General features: G+C 41.4%; 1 long non-coding RNA gene across 2 annotated transcripts; it reads left to right on the top strand.

Annotated features, from left to right (window-relative positions):
* Window positions 1–971: 971 nt before the first annotated feature.
* Window positions 972–21,880, top strand: LOC103389398 (uncharacterized). Of its 2 annotated transcripts, XR_522599.3 has the most exons (9): window positions 972–1,897; window positions 5,153–5,317; window positions 7,583–7,643; window positions 8,492–8,679; window positions 9,328–9,521; window positions 9,605–9,864; window positions 10,882–10,908; window positions 12,681–12,790; window positions 21,161–21,880. It is a non-coding gene; the product is annotated as an uncharacterized LOC103389398 (long non-coding RNA). The 2 variants fall into 2 exon arrangements; XR_003051700.1 differs by lacking the exons at window positions 972–1,897; window positions 5,153–5,317; window positions 7,583–7,643 and adding an exon at window positions 7,657–7,751.

The following is a 21,880-nucleotide window of genomic DNA, read 5'->3' as shown; positions in this document are numbered from 1 at the left end:
ACTATGTTCAAAATACTCATTTAAAACCCCCAAAAGCTAACCATGCTAAGTGAGTTTGGTTATTTTTGAATGGATGTAGCTAGTTGTATATAGACAGTACATTAGTTAGTAGTGGTTTAGACTCTAAATACCCCTTCGAAGTATTTCACAGGAAGTCATTGTAACATATTAGTGGCAAGACTTTAGTCAGATATATTTAAATACAAACATTTTTCTACATCCTTCTTGAACATTATTTTGACCTGCTACTTCTGCCCACTACAGTTCCTCCATTTTGTCCCCTGTTAAAAACCTTTTTTTCAATAGATTTTCATGCCAATTTGTTCCAGCAGCAGCTGAATCTACTGTCTTCCACAGTGGTACTTTTACAGTACAATGTCTCATATTTCAGTGTTACTACGTACAGTATTTCCATTATTGATCTGTATCCAATCATCCCATGTCTTTCCCCAGTGTCTACTGCCAGTGTTGAGACGAGCACTTCACGGCCGAAAACATACAAATAACAGCCGTGGCGGCGTTCCCTGTGGCCTGAACGTCATCAGAGCGGATGTCTCTCCAGGTGTCTCTGCACTGTAAACAATGCACTGCGGAGTGAAGAGATTCTTCACTCCTGACGTCCCCTAATTGAATCCTCCTCTCAGGTGGACTAATTGAATTCTGTTTCCCCACAGACATGCACTTGGAGGAGCGTGCAGACGACACACACAAGTGCACAGCTGGAGCTGGAGGACCTGCTGAGGGGATTGATGTGCAGGCTGAGGGCCACAGGGACCTGGCAATGTTAATTGCAGTCTTGAAAGTGCACTGCATTATGGGACACATGGGATTGAGGAGCAACTGATCGGGGAGCTGATTAAAATGTCAGTGCACCAGTGGTTCATGAATGTGGTTCGACCGCATACACAGGCCAGACGGTGAAGGCAACACAACACAACACGGCTGCTCTGATGGAGACTTCAAGTATGAATCTCATCTTTTTATTAGATTGATTTGTTTTATAGTCTAGGTGGTTTGTGTGCTCAAGGTCTGGCTTGGGGGCCAGACATAAAACTTGTATATTTGTGGCCTTAGTTTTGCTGTAGTTTTAACCTCGATTTTAACCTCATTTAGAGTATTTCACCTCCACACCTTTAGCTCATTAGCTTTAAGCTAACTATTAGCTACTTCAGTTACCATTCAGAAATTCAAATACGATAATTTTTGTTTGTTTGTTTGTTTGTTTTTTAAGTTATTTCCAGTATAACCTTTACTTCCCTGTTTTTGGCTTTTGTCTTTATAACTTATCTAACTAACCTATCTAATTTTAGCAATCTTTTGACATTCTTTTAGCTATTTTTGCTATTTGTTTGCTCTTTCTTTCAATTGACTTTTGTCCAATAATTATTATAAAATCACTTTCCTAAAGTTAACAGCTGTAACTATATTTTTTTCAAACAATATCTACCAAGGCTTTTGCCTAAGGCAAACTTTAGCAAGTTCTTGTATTTTGATATTTTTGTTATATTATTATAAGATATTTTTTTATTTAGTCTATTGCCAACTCTCTTTTCTAAAAAACCCTAACCCTTATTTTTGCCACAGTTTTCTTAGGTATTTGTAGCCTAGCCTGCTGTTGTTTTGTCCAATTATTCAAAGCACTACACTCCAACAGTTCAGTTTTTGTGTTTACTTTTTTTTTTTAGTAAACTGTTTCCTTAACTGTTGACATATATATTTTATTTAAGGTTGCTCCACAGTGATGCATCTGACTCCGTCTCACTTCATTCTTTCACTACATCCAAAACTCTTCTGCAGGTTCTTCTTTCCATCCTACCTGTCCTGTCCACCTGCAACATCTTTGTCCAACATCAATTTCCACTTCCTGATCTGCTCACCTCCAATCCCGTCCTTCCTGGTTAGTCCCAATAGACACTCAGTCAATGCCTCCTCCAGCTTGGCCTGCCGTCTCTGTGACAGAACCACTGTCTTCAAACCAAAGCGCCTGCGGCAGGAGTCACTGCTGTCTTACAGACCTTCCCTTTCTAACCTGCTGCCATCTTTCATGTCACCTCTGACATTTTTGTCCAGCTACTCCGCCCTACCTGCAGCCTCCTCAGTCTGTGCCTGTGTCAGGCTTCTCCACCTACATTCCTTGCAGCTTCACCTCTGCCTCCTTCACTTCCACACGTAGTCTTTCTTTGCCTCCAATTTCACTGCACGCTTGAATTGAACAGCGCTGACTTAACGGTACACAGCAGACAAACTATGCCCAAATAATCAGATTTTGCCACTGGAGTCTTAATTGTTCTTCTCACTGTACTCAGTAAAACCTGCGTCATTCAGCATATCTGTGGAAAATAATTAGAGTCTGAAAGAGCGCAGGAGAAGAAGAGGAGGAAGAATATGTACGTGGACAGTTAGAGAGTGGTGTCTCTGTCTGAATGTCAGTATCGATCCGGGGGAAATGATTATGTAATAGACCCAATGACAACAGTGAATCCACGCAGACAACTGTCCACTGTCCTGAATGGACCGAAGACACAATATCTCATTAGCATTAAAGAGTTTTACAAACACGTCCTTTCATGCACACACACAGACACACACACAGACTCCACCCGCCCAGCTCTGTGGTGGCCGTTGTCCAGTGTCCTTCAGCATGAACTGCATCACATCCGTCCTCTGCTCACCAGCCGGCAGAGAGATCAAAGCTTTTCCACTCGCGCTGTGGCAACAGCCGACTCTCTCCCCTCTCACTCCCCTCTCTCTCTCTTTTATCCCTGCTCTCAGCTGGGAGGGAAAAGTGCATGTGACCCGTTTCATAACCAGCACTCCTTAAACATGAGCCGACACAGGAACAGATTAACACAGGTTAACAATCAGTCCGTGTCCTCTTACGTCAGACGTGTCCAGTGTCCAGTAACATTTGAGCCGCGATTTAACAATACTGTGAATGCTGATTCGAATATTTAGGTAAATGTATTTACCTGTGTCGTTAACTTGGAGTATTCCCTTCTTTTGTTGACTGCGGTCTAAATTTTAGCGTTTTGTGCGATACTGCTAACTTGTTAGCTAGTTTGCTAGCTTTGGTTCTGTTTGACTTTCATTGTCTTTCAGCTGTTTTGCCTTGCTCTAAGCTGTTTCTGGTCTCACTTTAGCTTTTCTTTGACAACATGTTGCTATTGTGCTGTACTGAAGCTCATCTCTAGTCAGATATATTTAAATACTATGGTAATACTATTGATTAGAAATAGTAAGGATAATATAGCTAACTTTTTCTAATCGCTTTTATTTACCTTTTATTTACTTTTGTATTTTATAGGGTAAACCATCTATTAGCTTTTTGGCTTTTTTTTTTTTTGCCACATTTTAAATAATCTGAACCTATTGCAAATGTTACACCACTAACCTGTTTTTTTTCTCAACTATTGAGCACTTTTGTTTTAACATTGAAAAAATGTTGTTTTGTTAGCAGATGTTTGCGTGCCTTAGCGGTTGCACAACTTATTTTTTACATATTTATTTTTACAGTACACTATGATGTAATGAAGTCTACATCAAATAGTCACTGGTTACAGTCAGGGATGGCTCGATACAACCGTTTCATGATCAATACTAATACTGGAACATATCAATCCGATACTTCCTTTTCTCCTCCAGCATGCCGCGGGCTGCTGTAGCTGAGGTGGTAGTGTTCCCGTTTACGTAATGTTGCACAAAGCAAAGTTGAGCATTTGGGCTAAGGTATCGGATCGGGCGAGCTGTAGTTGTTTTGGTTTTTTTTTTCGATGTGAAATTTTGACCAGTATGGTCTCAATACCAATCTGGAGTATTGAATTGAGTCGTCACTAAGTACAGTCATTGAAATTGAAATTGCAGCAGCAGTGAATGCTGTGTTTTTACTGAAAACCCACGGCTTGTATACAACGTTTATGCCAAACAACAAGTGTATCATCCACAACAGACCATTCAGCTATAAGCCCACAGGGCCGAGGTGCAAAAGTAAATATCCCAATGTTTGTAGACTGGCTTTGTTCTGCCCCGCGTTACCATGGTTCCCCTTTAGCACACCTGAAAACATATTGATACGCACATGTAGCGAACAGTTCAGTATGAATATACAGCCCTGATATAAATATATTCATTCAAGTTAGTTATTATTTACCCTAAACCTAACCTGCTGCTAACCTCAGTCACGACCCACTTTCAGAAGACTCTGGCCTCAGACAGTAAATGGTTTCCATATTAAAAGCATGGTCAAGTTCCAAGTCTGGTATTTAAGATTCAGAGGATTCAGGCTCCAGCATGCCCTTCAGACAGAGTTAAGAAAAGATGAGGGCATAAGTAGATGCTCCTCAGTGCACCGTTGTCTGAGTGCATGTAAATTTGTTCATTCTTGTGTGTCTCTGAGTGTAGTGCTATTTTATTCTTTTTGTTTTCTTTCCCTCCGTTGTTTATACGGGGGCCACAAGTAAGGAGCAGGTGAATATTAGATGTGACTCCTCTGAAAATTCTCATCAGAGGGAGGGGGAGGTTGATTAGATCATTACCTTCCAAAATTGATCTTGAAATGTTGTGAGTGAGTCAGACAGATAATGATAAGGAATACATTTGTTTGTGTGGATGTCTCTGTGTTTTTCTTTCTATTTCAAACTCCATTTACGACCAAAGGATGTTCTTAATTTTTGTTTTTACTGATTTTTTTAGAACTTCACATCAAGGACTGTCTCTCTGTAATCATCGCTGAACTATTTAAAAAAAAGAGCTGCGATTTATTTTACTTTATAAATCTGTAGAATTCCTTTGATTGATATGAATTCACACAGTAAGTCATGTGCTTCAGTCTGAGAACATGCCCAAAATAGTGTTTCAAGTACAAAGCAACATGTACTGCTGCCTAATAAAACCCTACTGTAATATCTCACGGCAAAAACATGTATGTATTTATATATATTTTTGACTACAGACTAACTGACCACCACACAGTGCTGTACTATTACAACACTGTGTGTCAACCAATCACTTTGAAGCATTTTAAACTTAAAGTACTTTCTTTTTACTGCTTAGCTGTTTTCACATTCAGCATAATGACAGAGGCAAATTAACCACACCTAGGGTCAAATTGGAATTCATGGTTAACCTATCCCTGCATGTTTTTGGACTGTTGCAGGAAACGGGTGCCCCGAAAACCCTGGTCCACCTGGGGGTGTGGATGAGGGGGACGCTGCATACTCCATACAGAAAGACCATCAGTTACCACCAGGGAACAGCCAGTCTTCTTGCTGCAAGGCAAATGCTCTCACCACTCTTCCACGGTGTGGCCCTATGCTGGATTGTATGTCCTTTTACTTATTTATGTTGACAGTACTTGTGATATCTAACTGCAGTGATACATGGAAGGAATCATAGCATCACAGTTAATTGGAGGTTTGGTTCCCACTGGTGGTGAGCTGGATGTGATTAAGGTCAGTGATAAGATTGGGTTGAGGCTGAGCAAATGAATTAACGTGTGTGTGTGTGTGTGGGGGGCGGGGGGGGTGTTTGGCCTAACACACGCTGTATGGTCATATTTAGTAAAAGTGATACCATTAGTAATACCTTTGAAGCCCTGATACTTTATCCTTGTGGGCAGGTTTTGTAAGACACCACAAAGTGAGGGATTTTTTTGTGGTTTAATCTTGGGGTTGTGGTCAGATTAAGGATCAGGATTAGGCCAATGTGTTTGATGGTAAAGGTTTAGGGTGAGGGGCGAGGCAATGTTAGGTGCTCACAATACCCCCAAACTACTCTGTGTACGTGTGTGTGGGTCAGGAAAACCTAATGTCGTCATTTATCATTTTGCATGTGCATCACATACTCCTCTTGTTTTCAAGGGACAGGCGACACACACACACACACAAACACACGCGTGTGCGCACACACCCTATTGTCTACAAACACATTTATCCAAAACACACATGCACACACACGCATGCTGATATAATGACGTAAGTCCTGCACATCTGTACGTTGTAAGTCTGCACACGCATGAAGTCAAGGTCATTCATTGACTCAAGTCAAGCCCAACCCTGAAGTGGTCCCTGGAAAATCTAATGTGTGCGCGTGCGTGCATGACACACAGGATCAGGCAGACACACACACACACACACACACACACACACACGTGCTTCCCTGTAAACTGCAGCTTCAGCTCACAGATGCGCACCAGCAGCCTGCACATGACGAACACAGCTGTGCAAAACGCCGCGGATGCGCATCTTCTGGATGGAGCAGAAAAACAACAAATCAATAAAGCCGCGTGTCTCCACTGAGACGGGCTCGTTAACGGCTATGAACGGGCTGGACCGCAGCCAAACACACATGTGGTCCGGCTCCATGCAGCCCTGCATCACTGTCCTCTGCACCGCTGCTAGAATAACCCTCGGGGACGTGAGACTGATCCCTGCAGACGACCAGATCGATTACTGTGATTGATTCATTGACAGCTGGGTCATTTGGCCGTCGGGGCGTGAAGCCATGAGCATCAGCATGAGCATCATGAAGCGCTCTCCTCCCCGCATGTTCGCCGGGGTCGATGCGGCCATGCAGGACAGGACAAGGCATGAAAAACAATTTTCTTCCCGTGAAAACCAAACTGCAGGAATCAATTTTAGCCTCCGGTCTATTTTTAGTGATGCCAAACGGAGGATCGGTGGCAGTAGTAGGGTTTTCAGTGAGTCACAGCGAACCCCGTGCCACTGCATGACTTTTATTACACAAGGATGCTTCATTCATAAGAACTGTTAAATAAAAGCCCCGCAGGCAAATGTTCTCCGCCCAGGCTCCAGTCACAGCCGCGGCTCAGAAACGCAGACATAGAAATGTAGAATGTGATGAATAATGGAGCAGGTAGAGGTGAGAGCTGAGGGGAGAAATGAAGGAAACATTTTACGCACAAGTTTGCTCAGATGAACGGCCCATACTACGGGACAGTGCGCACACCATGCGTGTTAGGGAAGCATGTTTGCGCACAAAGGCAGTGTTATCCAGAAGAACGCATTTAACTTTACACACCTACAGTCATACACACAGGGTACATTCTCTGCCCACTGCGCAGTCGTTCCTCTCCAGGAGTCACTCACCGAACTTTTGCTGCCACCGAGGATATCGCATCGTTTCTCAGATTCTTCCTTTTGGACACGGCAGTTCCCATGCTGACATGGAAACGACGAAGGAGGAAAAACAGTTCATTCCCACAAGAAATACCAGCCAACCAGCCAACTAGTCAGCCAGTCAGCCAGTCAGTCAGTCAGTCAGAGGATGGAGGACTGCGACAGTCAGAACAGAGGCGAAAATAAAAAATAAAAAAGGAAAAGTTGAGAGGCGATGGAAAATCCAGGAGCTGGCGGGTCACGTAGGAGCCTGCAGAGTGAACAGATGCAAAAGAGAGAGAGACAAGGGGAGGCAACTCTCTCCCTCTCTTACTCTCTATATTTCTCTCTCTCTCTCTTCTCGCTCTCTCTCTACGTGAGATAGTTGCAGTGTGAGGCTGAAAATACACAAACCCTTTCCCTCTCTCTCCCTCTTTCTTCAATGATCTGCAAACGCTTTCGGATTGGAGGATGATCGTGTGATATCTCCATCATCATCATCATCATCATCATCCTCACCCTCACCTCAGGGTAAGGAGGGAAAGGGGGAGACATGTCCCACATGTGGATCCATGGCGCCCTGTATCCGCATGTCAAACCTCTGACTGTCGGTCCAATCATATGTGGACTTCTAAATGTGTGCGTTACCTTGTCTTATGTAACAGGTCATTTCAGTAACAGCCTAAGTCCAATGTGACTCTATCTCTAATCCTTAAGTCAAAACTAAATGTTGAACCTGGAAATACCACCTGGTTCGGTGCGACATGCAAAATGTCCTGCATAAAAAAGTGTCTGCATAAGAAGATGAACTCTTGAAAGGTCATTTTTAAAAACATTTTTTAGACATTTCAGATGACACAATTTCAGTGCCAGTTGACCCTATGGGGGATCGCGACCCCAAAGTTGAAAAACACCACCTTAAACGCGACCAAAACAGTAGCAGCCGCAGCTAGTTTTGTTGTTTTTTTCAGCCCCATGTTTCTTCTTTTTTTAATCCATAACTTACACAAAAAATGAGCAAAGAGAAGGCTGTTGAATAACACTGATGACAAAAAAGAAAATGTCAACTTCTTTGATACTGATTTTAACCTAGAAACCTAGAAAAGGTTTTTTCATAATCAAGATTTTTTTTTGTCTTAGAAGTTTTTTCTGAAAATATTCTATAACATTGAGTAGATGAGCACTGACTATTTAGCTTATTTTAAAACTGTACAACTTTAAGTATTGCATTCTCTGACAGGGAAGAAAAACATTCAGCTTCCATTTGATTGGAGTCCTGATTTTACCTCAGATGTTGTCTCAGTTACATCATGTCCTGCCATCTGACATGAAACAATTGATTTTGTAATTTACATATAACCTATGTTCTTTAATTTCAGCCGTACAAGTGCAGTTACAGCCCACCCGTCGGACGACCTAACAGAGTCCCGGTGTCACTGAGTCCATGTGTAACCTCTCCTCACTGTTGGCCTGAAGTCAGACTCATATACAGCAGGTTGATGCTGAGAAGAATATTTAATGAATGCTAAAGACTCTCAGAAGCCACAGCTGTCGGCGGAGCAGACAGGTAAACAACCCAAATTAAAAGCGGTGGAAAATACACCAAGACTTCAGGATATTTGACCACAGGTGAAACACATGGCAGAGCAGCAAAGTTGACGTCAAGGTCAGGGAGTGAGTTTACACTTTCATTCTTTAATTAATTTACCTATCAGAGATATAAAATAAAACAAAGTACAGCTGTAGGCTGCTGTGGTTCAGTGGGTTCTCTGTGCACAGGGTTGGGGGTTCTGTTCACTTGGTTTAGTCCAAGCTTAAGTCAGGGTAAAAGGAATGGTTAAGATTTTAATTCAACAAATTAAGGGTTGTCATTGCTTTGATCAATAATATTTTTGGAATAAGAACCATTGTTGAGAATCAGCATCAGAGTATCAGGTAATAGGCTGCAAATATTTTTGTTTGTAAAGCAACCTGCTTTAGAGTTCAGAGTTTCAGAGTTTCATTTTTACCATAGTATCATCATCATCCTCCATTTAGTCTTAAGACGTTTCATGGTGATAAAACTTTTCAATGCACATTTTTCATCCACCACAATCAAACAATATTAATATTATTAGAATTGTCACATATCGACATAGCAGGAAGCAGGCAGGATGCAAATGCAATATGAGGGAGAGCCTCTTTAGCGCAAGGTGCAAATTCACAAAACCCACAGGATTGCAGGAACAAGGAACAAAGAACAAAGAGCAGAACTTCAGGCACGACCATGAAGGGATGAACACCAAACAAGAGGCATGAACACACAGTATCAACCAAGGCGTTGATCTCACCAAGAACAGAGTGAGGGACAGAGGTATATACACCCAGGACACCAGGTGACACCAGTGAGACTAATGAACACAGACACAGGTGAGGGTGATCACACTGATTACAGCAGGAACAGGAAACAGACAGACTTAACAAAAATGTTGTTTGATGTTTTTGGACTATAGGAGGAAAACAGAGGATCTAGAGAAAACCTGTGTACCTGTGGATTTTTCGCCCCTCTTTACCCCCTCCACCAGGGGAGGCAGAGATGTTGCAGCTAAGTCAATTAATTTCCCTTTCATTTTCAATACGTTCTTGATTTGTGTCAGTGAAGGAATTTAAATGATTTATAATTGTATTTTCTTTGTTCATCGAAAAAAGCAGCTTTGGAGGAAACATACTGTGAATGTGTCAAAAGCTGCAGTTTGGGGACCACTGCTGGAAGGTTAGGGTACATACATCTTTTACATCGCCATGTGACCCTAATAGACAAGTTTCTTTATGTTAAATTTCCACCCTCTAAAAAAACACTCTTTGGGTTAAATGAAGGGAAATAACCCAGTGAAATTCAGGGTGATTTTGCAGCCGTCACATGAGCAGATAGAGTCGACCAATCACCCGGCGTTACGGACGATTTTTCCTTCAATCTTTGCGTCGATCAATCTCTCTGTCCACAGGTCGTTTCACCTACAGCCTGACTCTGCTCAGTGTCCTTGGGCTTTATATATTTTACTGTCTGCTTTTTACACACACACATTTCTATCACACATGAACATGGGCGTGCACTCACACAGTTACACACATAAGGGTTACACAAACTCTAAGACAAAAGGAATGGAAATCAATATATAAAGCCAAGCACCGCTGGGCTGCTGTGAGCTGCTGGAGGCAGGCATTAAGCAGTAAATAATTCCAGGCAGCTCTGATGAGAGCGAGGGAGTGTGTGTGTGTATCAACAGAATATAGATCAGAGAGGAGGACAAAGGGATGAGTGGCGGTACACAGGACAGGGTGAGGGAGTTTGTTTACCCTTTTGGCCCCAAAATAAAATGACAACAGAAATAAAAAGGCGTGAATGGAAAAAGAAAGAAGGAATGATTATAAAGAGAAGACGTGAACACATTTGGGATGAAAATAGTAGGCAACGAAATGAAAAGGCAATGAAAGCGGGGGGGGCACTAAAAATGACATACGCTGTCATAAATCCACGCCTGCCGTCAGAAGTCTGTGTCTGCTGTGACCACCACCAGAACCCACTGTTGGATTCTTTATGGAGCCGATCAATATTTGTAACGGTCTCCGAGATGCTGTGTTTACAGGAGAGAGATGTGTTTAGTTCTAATCCCTCATGTCAGGTGGTTAATGTTTGATCAACACTTTAGTCAGTCTGGAAGTTTGTTGTCCTGGTGCTGATCCAGTCTGAAATGTCTGTTTTCATTTGCTTCTGTTTTATCCTTTTCAGGTTGGAGACGGAGACAGATGTCTTCAGGTGAGGACGGGATTACACACCTGCACCGATCACTAGTCCACCACATAAACACATATAGGGATAATCAACAATTGATCAATAGCATTCACACCTATGGTCAATGTAGAGCAGTGTTTATCAACTGGTGGTTTGTGGGCCCAATCTGGCCCACCAAAATGTACTTTTTATTTCATTTTATTTTTGTCCGCCCCCAAGGTGCCTGTCTGTAACCTAACTATTTTACACAATTTAGGTTATTTTACCCCCTTAACCCACTTTGCTTTATTCATGCTAACTTTTACCAGTTGGCAACATAAGCCAATTATGGGCTAATTGTAGCCAATCTTTAAGAAGTTTTGCCGCAACTAACAATGTGAAACAACCTTTGAAACAAAAGCGAACTTCAAGTATAGCAAAACTAACCATCATATTTAAACCCTGATATTTCCATAAAATATTTCCAAACCCAGACTTTGCCTTACTTCATAACCTCTTCTCGCTGCAGATGCCATTGATATCTTTGCGTGTCATTTGTGTTATTGTGACTCTCCTGTCCCTAAACAATCACATGTGAGCTATTGATTTGAGCTAATGGTGTGCCTGTATGAATTATGACGCTGTGAGCCTATAGCTCCGCCATTCTCCACATCTGCCGACATTAGTTTATAGCATAGCTTGAGCTGTCACGTGACTCTCATAAATCCAGTGTAAACACAGGCCTATGTACATGTTTAAGAAACAATACACTGCTGATGTGTGCATAAATCTGTCACACGCTGCACTCCAGTCACTCCATAATAGCGTGAAGGACTCACGCTGTAAATCCTGTTCTCCTGGAGCAGGCAGATCCCCTGGATATGAGGAATTACATGAGGAGAGTAATGGAAAAGGGGGAAAAACAGTAGAGAAAACATTCTGATTGGATGAGGGTCGAAAAGAGACAGGAAGGAGAAAAAACAATCCTTTACTAGATTGACTTTTTTTAAAAAAAAGGTAAAATACAGGGAATAATATTGGTCACATTAGGTTTGACCAAGATCATGGATCGCTGCAGTCAGCTAACTAAGGAGTGCGCTAGCTAAGACAGTAAATAATAGTGCGTTTGTTGTAATATGTAAAGTTATCACCAATGTAGTTAAACAGCTGAAAATCAAAAAAATGTCCAAAAAGGTTCATAGCTAAATAGCTTGCTAGCTAGCTAACTTGGAGCCAACTAGCTAACTTGATAAGATAAACTGGCCAAGATACAGTAAACTAATACAAATAAAAAGGCTAGAAACAGCGTTTGCTTATTTCAACTTAGCCACTGTTTACCAGGGATTTAGTAATTAGCCAGATGAATAATGTAAATCCCCAAATGTTGTCATAATCGGATAAAATTAGCAACAAGAAAAACAGAAATATCAGGTAAATTTACACACACACATAGGCAAAGGTTAGCCAAATATAGTCACAATTAGCATAGAAATAACTTGGAGTTAGCCTACGATTGGCTAAAAAAACCCAGGGGAAAAAAATAGAAGAAATCAATTAATTAAGTTAATTAAAGCCCAAAGTTTATCATTGACTGCTATAATTATCTGAACTGTGTACCAATAATAATAAAAATGACCTTTATGCTTGAACATTAGCAGAAATATAACTAAAGGTTATCACAAAAATAAGACTTCTGTGGACCTTCTTCAGACAGACCACAGCTATTCTTATCAAGACTACCTCCATAACACACACACACACACACACACACACATATATACAGTAAATATATATATTTTTCTTTCTTTCTTTTTCAGGTACAGCAGTTTTCATTTTGCGCCTGGATTTCCCCCTGGAATTTTTCTCTCTTATTCTCTACGACATACTACGGTCAACAGAGCCGGTCGCAAATAAAGGCACAAACAAGGTCAGTCCAGAGACATTTATCCCTGCTGCACACATGAACTCGCAGCTACATCAATCTCACCTTAAGAAGGCTGTGTGAACACAATTATAATGGTATACACACACACACACAGAGGCAGCTGATAAACCAAGCATGAGCACTTTCCTGGAAAGACAGGCCACGTGCAGAACAGGCTGCTGTACAGCCAGATCCTTATCCAGGTCTACAGTAGAACTGAGTCTGAGTCTTAAACCTGGATTGTTCCCTTCATGTCAGAGACTCACTGTAGACGGAGCACAGAAACTGCAGGCACACCACCAAAATATGAGTAGTCTAATGTCAAATATTAGACCAGCAGTCCCAAACGTAAGGGGGAGGTTCAGACACAGTCTAAGTGTTAGTGTTAGTGTGGGCTACACGGGGTTAACATGTATTGAACAGTCTACTGGTTCACCTGGTTATGGATGGAGACTCTTTGAGATAAACATGTATTGTAAGATAACCATATGCATAATAATAAGCTTTGGTGGGCGACACAGAATAATTTGGCGGGCCACATTCGGCCTGCGTGCCTTGAGTTTGACAAACTGTATGTTGTTTTTGCCTGAAATCCAGTTCTATTCAAATGTTCTGTTAGTCGTGGGGGGAGGAATTTTGATTGAAAATGAGAAAAAAGCCTGTTGCAATGCTTTACAACCCTACACAGGTTAAAAATGTGATGTGCGCTCAGAGCTCTTAACTATCTGATACCTGATCTAAGCAAACATAACAGCATAACAGTACCGTGACATAATGATAAAACTTCAAAGGTGTTGGCGACGCCTCAGGGACCTCTCTCAACAGGATTTACAAATTAAAATCCAAGCATTTTAAAAATCACGTAAACTGTCTTAGAACCTTTTGACCTCATATATTTATATTTGCTACGCTAACGTCTGCAGTGACAGGTACTGTCGCCAGTTTAATACCACAGAGGGACAAACGAGTTATTAAGTCATTCCCACAGCTCCGTGTACTTTGACAGTTTTGATGACTTTGCAGACACAAAGTAAAGTATTGTTGGATCAATAATTTCTGTCACACATCTCTGATGACAGGAATGGTATTGTCATTATATAAATATTGATTATTGTTTTTCTTGGCAAATGTTTTCTTGTAGTCATTGTTGGTCCCATTGTTTGGTCTCTGTTTGGATTATTATTTTATCGTCTTTGAGAAAAGATTTCTGCAGCTATGTTCTCCGTCCAACAACAAATCTGTTCTGTAAATCGGTGAGAGCAGAGTGGTGCCACTAGCAGCAAGACAAATTGTTGTGCACGGCTTGAATTGTTGCTCAATGATTGGGCTTTATCTACAAAGTGAGTTCAGGTGTGACTGCTGTGTGTTCACATGACAGTTCCAGACGGGCCCGGAGCCTCTGTGACACAACTGGGATCTCACTAGAAATTAGAAAGTGTGTCAGTGAATAACTCATCACAAAATAGATTTTTCTTAACACACACATTTATGTCAGCAACACCTTAAGGGTGGTAAAATTATGGCAAAATAGCTACATGTTGGCCAAATTTGAAAACATGTCACAAATGGGTTCTCAGAACTATTAAAGCCTGCCACGAAATACCTTAGAAGTGGTTCTCAAAGCATTGGGTGCATCCCCCCTCCAGAGCAAAGAGCTAATGCAACGGTAAAATACAGTGTTTTTGGTACTTGTGGGAAAGTCATTTTGGTGGGAAGTTTGCACTTCCATTTGCAATTTGTATTACAGTCTTGTAATTCTTATCATCATGTCATGTCTATGAGAGACGGCCACTGCAGAAAAGGTCGGGAATGAAGTTAACCAAGAAGATATTTTAACAGTAGCCAAAATATTTGGTCATTACAGTCCATGTAACTGGCCAAGGACATATCAAAAACACTGACATATAAACAACAATACTGTACATCCTTTGTTGAGATGTATATACTGCAGTAATTCATGGAAATGAAAAAACGACATAGTCCCATGAAACTCATTGAGGTGCCACTATTAGTCCCAGGGACAGACTTTGGACTGGCCTGCAATCACTGAGGCTTCTGTCCGTGGTCCTGAACACCAGGGTAGCCGTCTGTGTAACTCTCCATGGTGCTGGAACCAGACAGTAAAGGGAGGGACAGTGAGGCAAACAAGTGCGGTGCATGCTAATGTTGAGAATGACCTAGACAGAGCATTTGGCAGAGGTAGTAAAAAGAGAGTTGGCTCTAAATAAAAAAACTGAGAGAGAGTTTTCAGAGTGGGTACGACAGAGACTCAAAATCAGTAAGAAACACACATTTAATAGAAAGGAGTTAAGCAGGACAGGGAGGAAATGAAACACACCCCTGATACACAGACTGTAAGTGTTAACCTGCGTCACTGGACGTGTCCTCCTCCACTCCTTCTTCACCTCCTCAGGGAACCAGGGCAGCCCTTATTATTTATCACTGGTGGATATGAGCTTCATTAGAGGACGAAAATACGGTCCTTCCCCTGGTGACTCATCTGCTCATCAGTCGGTGTCCATTCCTCTCCTCGCTGGGTAAAGGTAACCGGTTGGTAATTGTCATTCTTCCTGGTTAATGGGAATCCCTGCAGTCAGGTCGTCCACCCACGCCCTTCTGACATTCAGGCAGCAGCAATAAATGAGGCATGGAATCCCTCAGATGATGGCGAGGATCATTGTATTCATTGGTATGATGGAGGGAAACACACACACAGTGACACAGCTGGCCTCAGAGCTATTCTAGGTTGTTGGTTGTTGCTGGTCTAAAGGAGACGCTGCTCTTTTAGAAGAACCAGCTTTTCTGAAAGCTGACAGATCAAGACATAGCCATTATTGGACGAAGATCTTTTTACACTCTCATCAGTGTCCATCAGAAACATGGTAGGGTTAGGGTTGAGGTTACTAGGATTGGGGTTACTAGGGTTAGAGCTGGAATAAGAGGTTTGGTCCAGTCTCCAACAAAATGGAACATTCCATCCCAGGGTCATCCCTGGTGCCCTGAACCCTGGACCCAAACAACTGACCTCTCAGGAATGGATCATATTGATCCTGTCTATGGGAGCGACCCCTCCTCTTATGGAATTGTATAGGTTAGATTTAGGTATTTTTATTTATTTCATTATGTATCAATTTTTACATTTTTTTATTATTTCTTCTAAATCTTTCATTATTAATTTTCTTTCTAATATGTTTAATTTTAATCTTTTTTAAGTGATTTTGTTTTATTTTTAGTCTTAAGGATAGGGCCTAGGGTTTTTTCAACTATTGTTTGTTTTTCATGTTTTCATTTTTATTCATTCATTCCCTTAATTTCCTATTTTCTTATTTTTAACCACTTTAACAACAGTGTCCTTTAAAGGCATCATTTATTATTTTTCTCATTGGTTTGAGTGGAAAGGCTTTAACACCAGCTCCACACCTGGTATCAGCTGCATTCACACAGACTGGTGTCTGTACAGTGGTGTGTCCTGTGAGCTGCCCTCAGCAGCACAGGGCTCCTGCAGTGCTTAATGCTGCAGCTCTGTCAGGTGGTGACAGCGACGTGATGGCCCTCTGCTCCACAAAGGCAGCTATCAGTGTCGTCCCTGTCATCTGTGCGCTCCTGAACAAAGGCAGCCACTCTTCCTAAAAGCCAGGCAGATAAGAGTCAGGGCAAAGCTCCTTCAGCTATGAAACGGTCAGACGGTGGCATCTCAGCTGAGGCTCTTGACAGCTGAGCGTTTGGTTAAGTCGCACTTCATGTGTTTGTTTTTCTCCAGTGGCTAAACATATCTCTATACTGTATTTTTTTCATGCTGTAAATCCACAACAACCACCACAGTACCTTTGACCAGTATATTTGTCTCATTCCACTTTTGAAGGTCTTGTTTAATTGGATGTCGGAGTTGTATGACATTCATTTCTTTAAAACTTTTTGTTTTGTTTTATATATGTATGTATATATGTATGTATGTATGTATGGGTATTTGAAAAAGGTGTGAGTGGTTTCTGACTCAGTTAATCAGTGGATGGGATTCAGGATTGGTTTTGTGTTACACATGGTAATAATTCTGTGGTAGTGTTTTTAAATCTTTTTGGCACCTGGCCTTTTGTAGCTGTTTTTTGGGTATTTGAAAAATTAACATAGTGTTAAAAGCATGAGTAATGGAGGACCTGGTTTCTACAGACCACCACCCTTCAGTGAAGTAGAGCAGTACCACAGCACAGTCAGGAATAATACAAGTGCATGAATTTAATTGCAGTTGGTCTTTAATGAAATCATCTTAATTCCTGTATAACAGACGAGCTCCTGGGTTGATATAACTAGACCAGCAGTACTTTTCATTTTTACTCAAAGTCAAGTTTAAATTAAGGACATTTGTACTTGAGATTTTTTCTTCTTTTTTTCAGATTTTAAGATGGGTACTTTTACTTTTACTTGAGTAGAATTTAAGCAAAGTAAAGATACTTGAAGTTTATACATTTTTTTGTTTATACAAAATGTGTCCTATACATTTAAATACAATTATGTAGTTGACTGTTTTGAGTCTGTTTTTCTGATTACTGATGTATTTAGTGGGAAATAGACACAATACACATGTGAACACCTGATTTTATTCAGGTATTATCTATGTATTAGTTCATTTATAGTTTATTATAAATAATTTTACAGTTTATAGTTTATTAGAAATACATCTATTTATTTATTTATTTTTGCACCATGTTTTGTACAAATTGGCCTCTAAATGTGATCACAGTTTACATTTGCCCCAAAACCATAATGATTCCATCTGGTGTTGCATTTCCTTATTTCACACACATTATAAAATAGCAGACTGTTGGGGACTGTATTTTCAGTCAATGTTTATATTTACAGTGCAAAGTACAGCAGAATATGTTTCACATATAGTAGTGTATTTGGCAGTGTTTGGAAGAAAATCTCCAGAGTTTCCAGGATCAGTGTTGCTGTCTGCCTCGGCCAAGAGAGAAAAGGGAAGAATGGGGGAGAGAATAGAGGGGAGTAGAAAGACAGAGATGGTGCTGACATGCAGTACAACACTGTAATATATAAAGTATACTGTATATTACAGTGAGAAAACAGTCCTGGTGTAGGAAGAACGTTATCATTAGTGTTAGATGTTGAAGTAGTTCTGCTGCTTTAGATGTTAATATTTATGAATATATAACATATATGACAAATGAATAATAGTTTATATATTGTTTTCACGCTGACATTTAGGATTATATTTTTCATGTGTTCTGCTTTAAACCCAGTCGTAAGCAGTAATAAAATGCAAAGTGCTGCATCAGGAAGGTTATCTAAAGTCAAATATATGCTAAACCACATACACATATTATCATCTCTGACCATTCCTGCAGAAAGATGCGAAAAAGAACACAACACATAATTCATGGTATGATTTGATAAGATTAATTTGACATTTTTCTGCTTTTCACTGCCACATCCTCCTGCCTCTGACTGCGGAATAAATCCCCAAAGGATTCCAGCAACTGATTCTAGCGCACTTATCCGGAGTAACATCTCAGATGTGAGATGAACGGATGCAAAGGCCATGAGATAAATGCAGTACGTGAGTGGAATAGAACGTGTCAGGACCGAGTGTGTGTGGAAGAAAAAAGATCAGGAGAACACGCCTTACTGTAAATGAACAGGAATAAAGGCCGGATCAGGATCAGAGGGTTCAAAGGTCAAGGGCATTCAGCAGTGGTTTCCACCCTGGCCGTCTTGACACTATTACTGTTTGGATGATAAATGTAAAGACAAGCGCTGTGGTACAGGTCACGGCTGTGGAAGACCTCCGATGAAAGGACATTTTTGCTGTTTTGTGCTAAAATTTTACATATCTTTGAACCCAATCTTGACTGCAGGATTTCTTCTTTTTTTTTTGCCTCCGGCTTAAAATACCATCTCACTGGCAAATGTGTGTTTGTTGAGATGCTTATTCGACAGCCTTCCTTTCTAATATGAAAGGGAAGTTTAATGAGGCTACCTGACAGTGACTAAATGTGTAATTGAAGGATAAAAAAAGAAAAAAAAGGAAAATCAGTCCCAACAAATTCCACCCAGCGCTGATTTGGTTTTGTAGACAGGAGGCAAAATAAAGGGCGAGAGCCAATCAGAGGTACAAGTAAACAGAGATTGAAACGTGGACGTTTGTCCAGGTGTAGAGACAGTAGAAGACAGGAGCACAGGAAACATCTGCCACTTTAATCAGTCGAATATTTATGTATATAAAAATGTAGCAGTTAGTAAAAAATGTATAATAGAGTTTTCACACAAAAATAAAACATTTAATTTGAGCTTTTACGACGCCGGTAGTTTTGAGTTTGGGGGATAATGGTCAAGATTTTCTGAACATGATTTCATCACGTGGACCATTCAGCGTCAAAAGCACATCTTAAAACAATAGACAATAATCCATTTACTGCTGTTGTTGTTTTTAGATGGTTTAGGTGGTCAGAGAGCACGCAGTGGAATTTACAGTGTAGTAAAAGGAGCTACATAACTCCACCAGTGCACTCCTCCAATCTCATTACTGCCCCAGAACCACTGGAGAGACTAATGGCTTTCCTGTTGGCTCTTAAAGGTGGGACAGTGTGTAACTGCCAGTGTGTGTGTGTGTGTGTGTGTGTGTAAAGGAAGAGGGAAGGCCTCCTCCATACGTGACAACCATTCCTATCCTCACCTTGTCTCACCTTGATACTGCAGCACACATCCCTCCTCCCTCCTTACCTCCTGCCTAAATCACTCCCAGCGTCAGTTCTCAGGTGACATATTTCCACTACGCCGCTTAATAGATTCTCGCACTCGCTGGTTGGCAGGAGCGGCAGTGGTTTGATTCTCGGAGAGGTGAAGGAGAGGCTGGTTAGTGGACAGGAACAAGAGGGATGGGAGAGGGAGGAGGAGTGCAATGAGGAGGTGTGGAAGGAGAGAGGAATGAAAGGTGATTGGAAGAAAGAGGTACAAAGGTAGAGGGAAGAGGAGAAATGGTTTCTGTTGGAAGGAGAGCGAAGGACAGTTGGCAGCTGCAGGAGGAGGAGGAGATAAGAGCTGAGAACCTCAGGTTCTTAGGTTTGATTTAGTGTCCTGAGAGGTTTTGGGGTTTCTGTGTAGCTACAAGAGGGAAACCATGTAGTCCACTCTCCTAATGGATCTGTTTTGTGAGATTAGATGTTTATCTCTCCTTTATCACGCACCTGGGAAAAAAGGTAGAGTTTTAGCTTCGTAGGTGAAAGTGGGTCGCGATTAGGTTTTTCATCCCAATCTTTCCTCTCTGTTTTTTTTGTAAAAAAAATCTGCTGTCGGTCAAAGTCAATGAGGACTGTTTGTTTGTTTGTTTTTTAGGGGGTAGTGTTTGGGGAGGGGTTCAAAGAAAAGCCTTTGAGTCTGAAAAAAATACTCTCTTATCAGGCAAACGTAAACTGTATTCCACGAAAAGTAATGATGTGAACGGAATACAAACACAAACCCACAGGCTTAAGTGCAGGCCGGATTGAGCCCATGGGCCGCCAGTTAATAATCACTGACTTAAAGTTTAATCTTAAGGTATGTTTATGTGTTTAATTAAAATAATGCATGATTAAAGATCTGGATGAAGTTGTCAGAGTCGTACGGCTCCTGGGTTGGCGGGGGATCAGCACTTCACTTACCCATCAAGGACAGTGTCACCTCAATCTGAGATTAGTGAAGTGTGTGAAGATTTCTCTCTCGTTTCAACATTTCTGTTATGTCTTATATGAGCTACACTGCACAACAGTGCCCCCACCTTTGCCAGTGGTACTGCATTTGCTAACTCTGGAAAAAAAATGTTCACACTGATGAGGAAACTAAAAGGCTTCCTATACATATTCAGTGTTGAGCGAGAACTACGATTATAGGATTAGAGATTAACGATTCACTTAACCTGTGACCTTAAGCATTTACAGTCGGTTAATAGCGTCCTCTGCAGGTAATGAAGGTGAAGCTGTGTAACACATAATTCCAACCTCCACTCTCCTAAAGACATTAAGTTCTACAGCTCCGGTCAACGGCGTTGTTATGGATGTCTGCCTGTAACAGAGAAAACCACCAGTCAATATTAGCAGACAGTACTTGTATTCTTCTTCTTCTGCCGCTGCTTTTTCCTCTTCAACATTCACCTTGAAGAACCCCCTGTGCTGTAACTCCTGCATAGTTACCATGTATCAGTATGGTAACTAATGTGAGTAGTTCTTCAGGAACAGGATACCGTTAGGCTCTGGCTGGAGCTGGCAGCCGTCCACCACACTGGTGACAAAGTGCAGATGAATGTTGAGTCTGAAGCCAGTGCTGGGTGTCCTCCCAGAGGATGACTAATAAATCACATATGCCTGTTTGTCTCTGTTTACTCAGACAAGCGCGACCTGGCTCCATCCATATGCCTGCAGCATGCATGTGAAACAGAACAGGAGGAGGTGGAGGAGAAGGAAGAGAGAGGAGCGCTACAGTTGTAAAGCTGAATCCCAGCGATGTCACGAGACATCAGCCGACAGAACCAACACCCTGCCCATTCCTCTGTTAGTGCATATAAAAAAACCCCGGCAGGAACAATTTGTCCTTTGCAGGGAGGGGAGTGATTTACTGCTGTAGCTGAGTGTGAATGCCAAGGGGCCGTAAAGCTGCAGCAGCTCTGCACATCCACACGCTGACGGCCACAGAGACACCACTGAGTCAGGCTGAAAAGTAAAATGCACTACATGTTTACAGCATTATTCAGTCAGACTTTAATCTCATTCAAAGATTTCCACACACTTCTATATGCGCCAACGTGCACTGATAAAAGTGCACTTGCTGGACCTGCTCGATCCCCCTGGTCTAGAGCTGCTGGGAGAAACACAGAGGTAGAGTGGAGATTGAACCAACAGATCGAAGTGATCACATAGGCCATGACAGGTTGATAGAGGGTTCACACAGCCATGATGGAGGCCTGGACGGAGAGGCTGCTTTTCCACTTTGAATGCCCTGCACCGCTGAACACGGTCAAAGGGTTGTTTATTTGTTTGCCTGCTCAGTTTGAATCTTCCATAAGAAAAAACTGAATACAAATAAATCCATTCCAGCCCTAAAAAAAAA

The sequence above is a fragment of the Cynoglossus semilaevis genome, chromosome 14 (assembly GCF_000523025.1).
Source record: "Cynoglossus semilaevis isolate Cse_v1.0 chromosome 14, Cse_v1.0, whole genome shotgun sequence".
NCBI classification, from domain to species: Eukaryota; Metazoa; Chordata; class Actinopteri; order Pleuronectiformes; family Cynoglossidae; genus Cynoglossus; species Cynoglossus semilaevis.
This window is presented reverse-complemented; position numbering and strand designations above follow the sequence as displayed.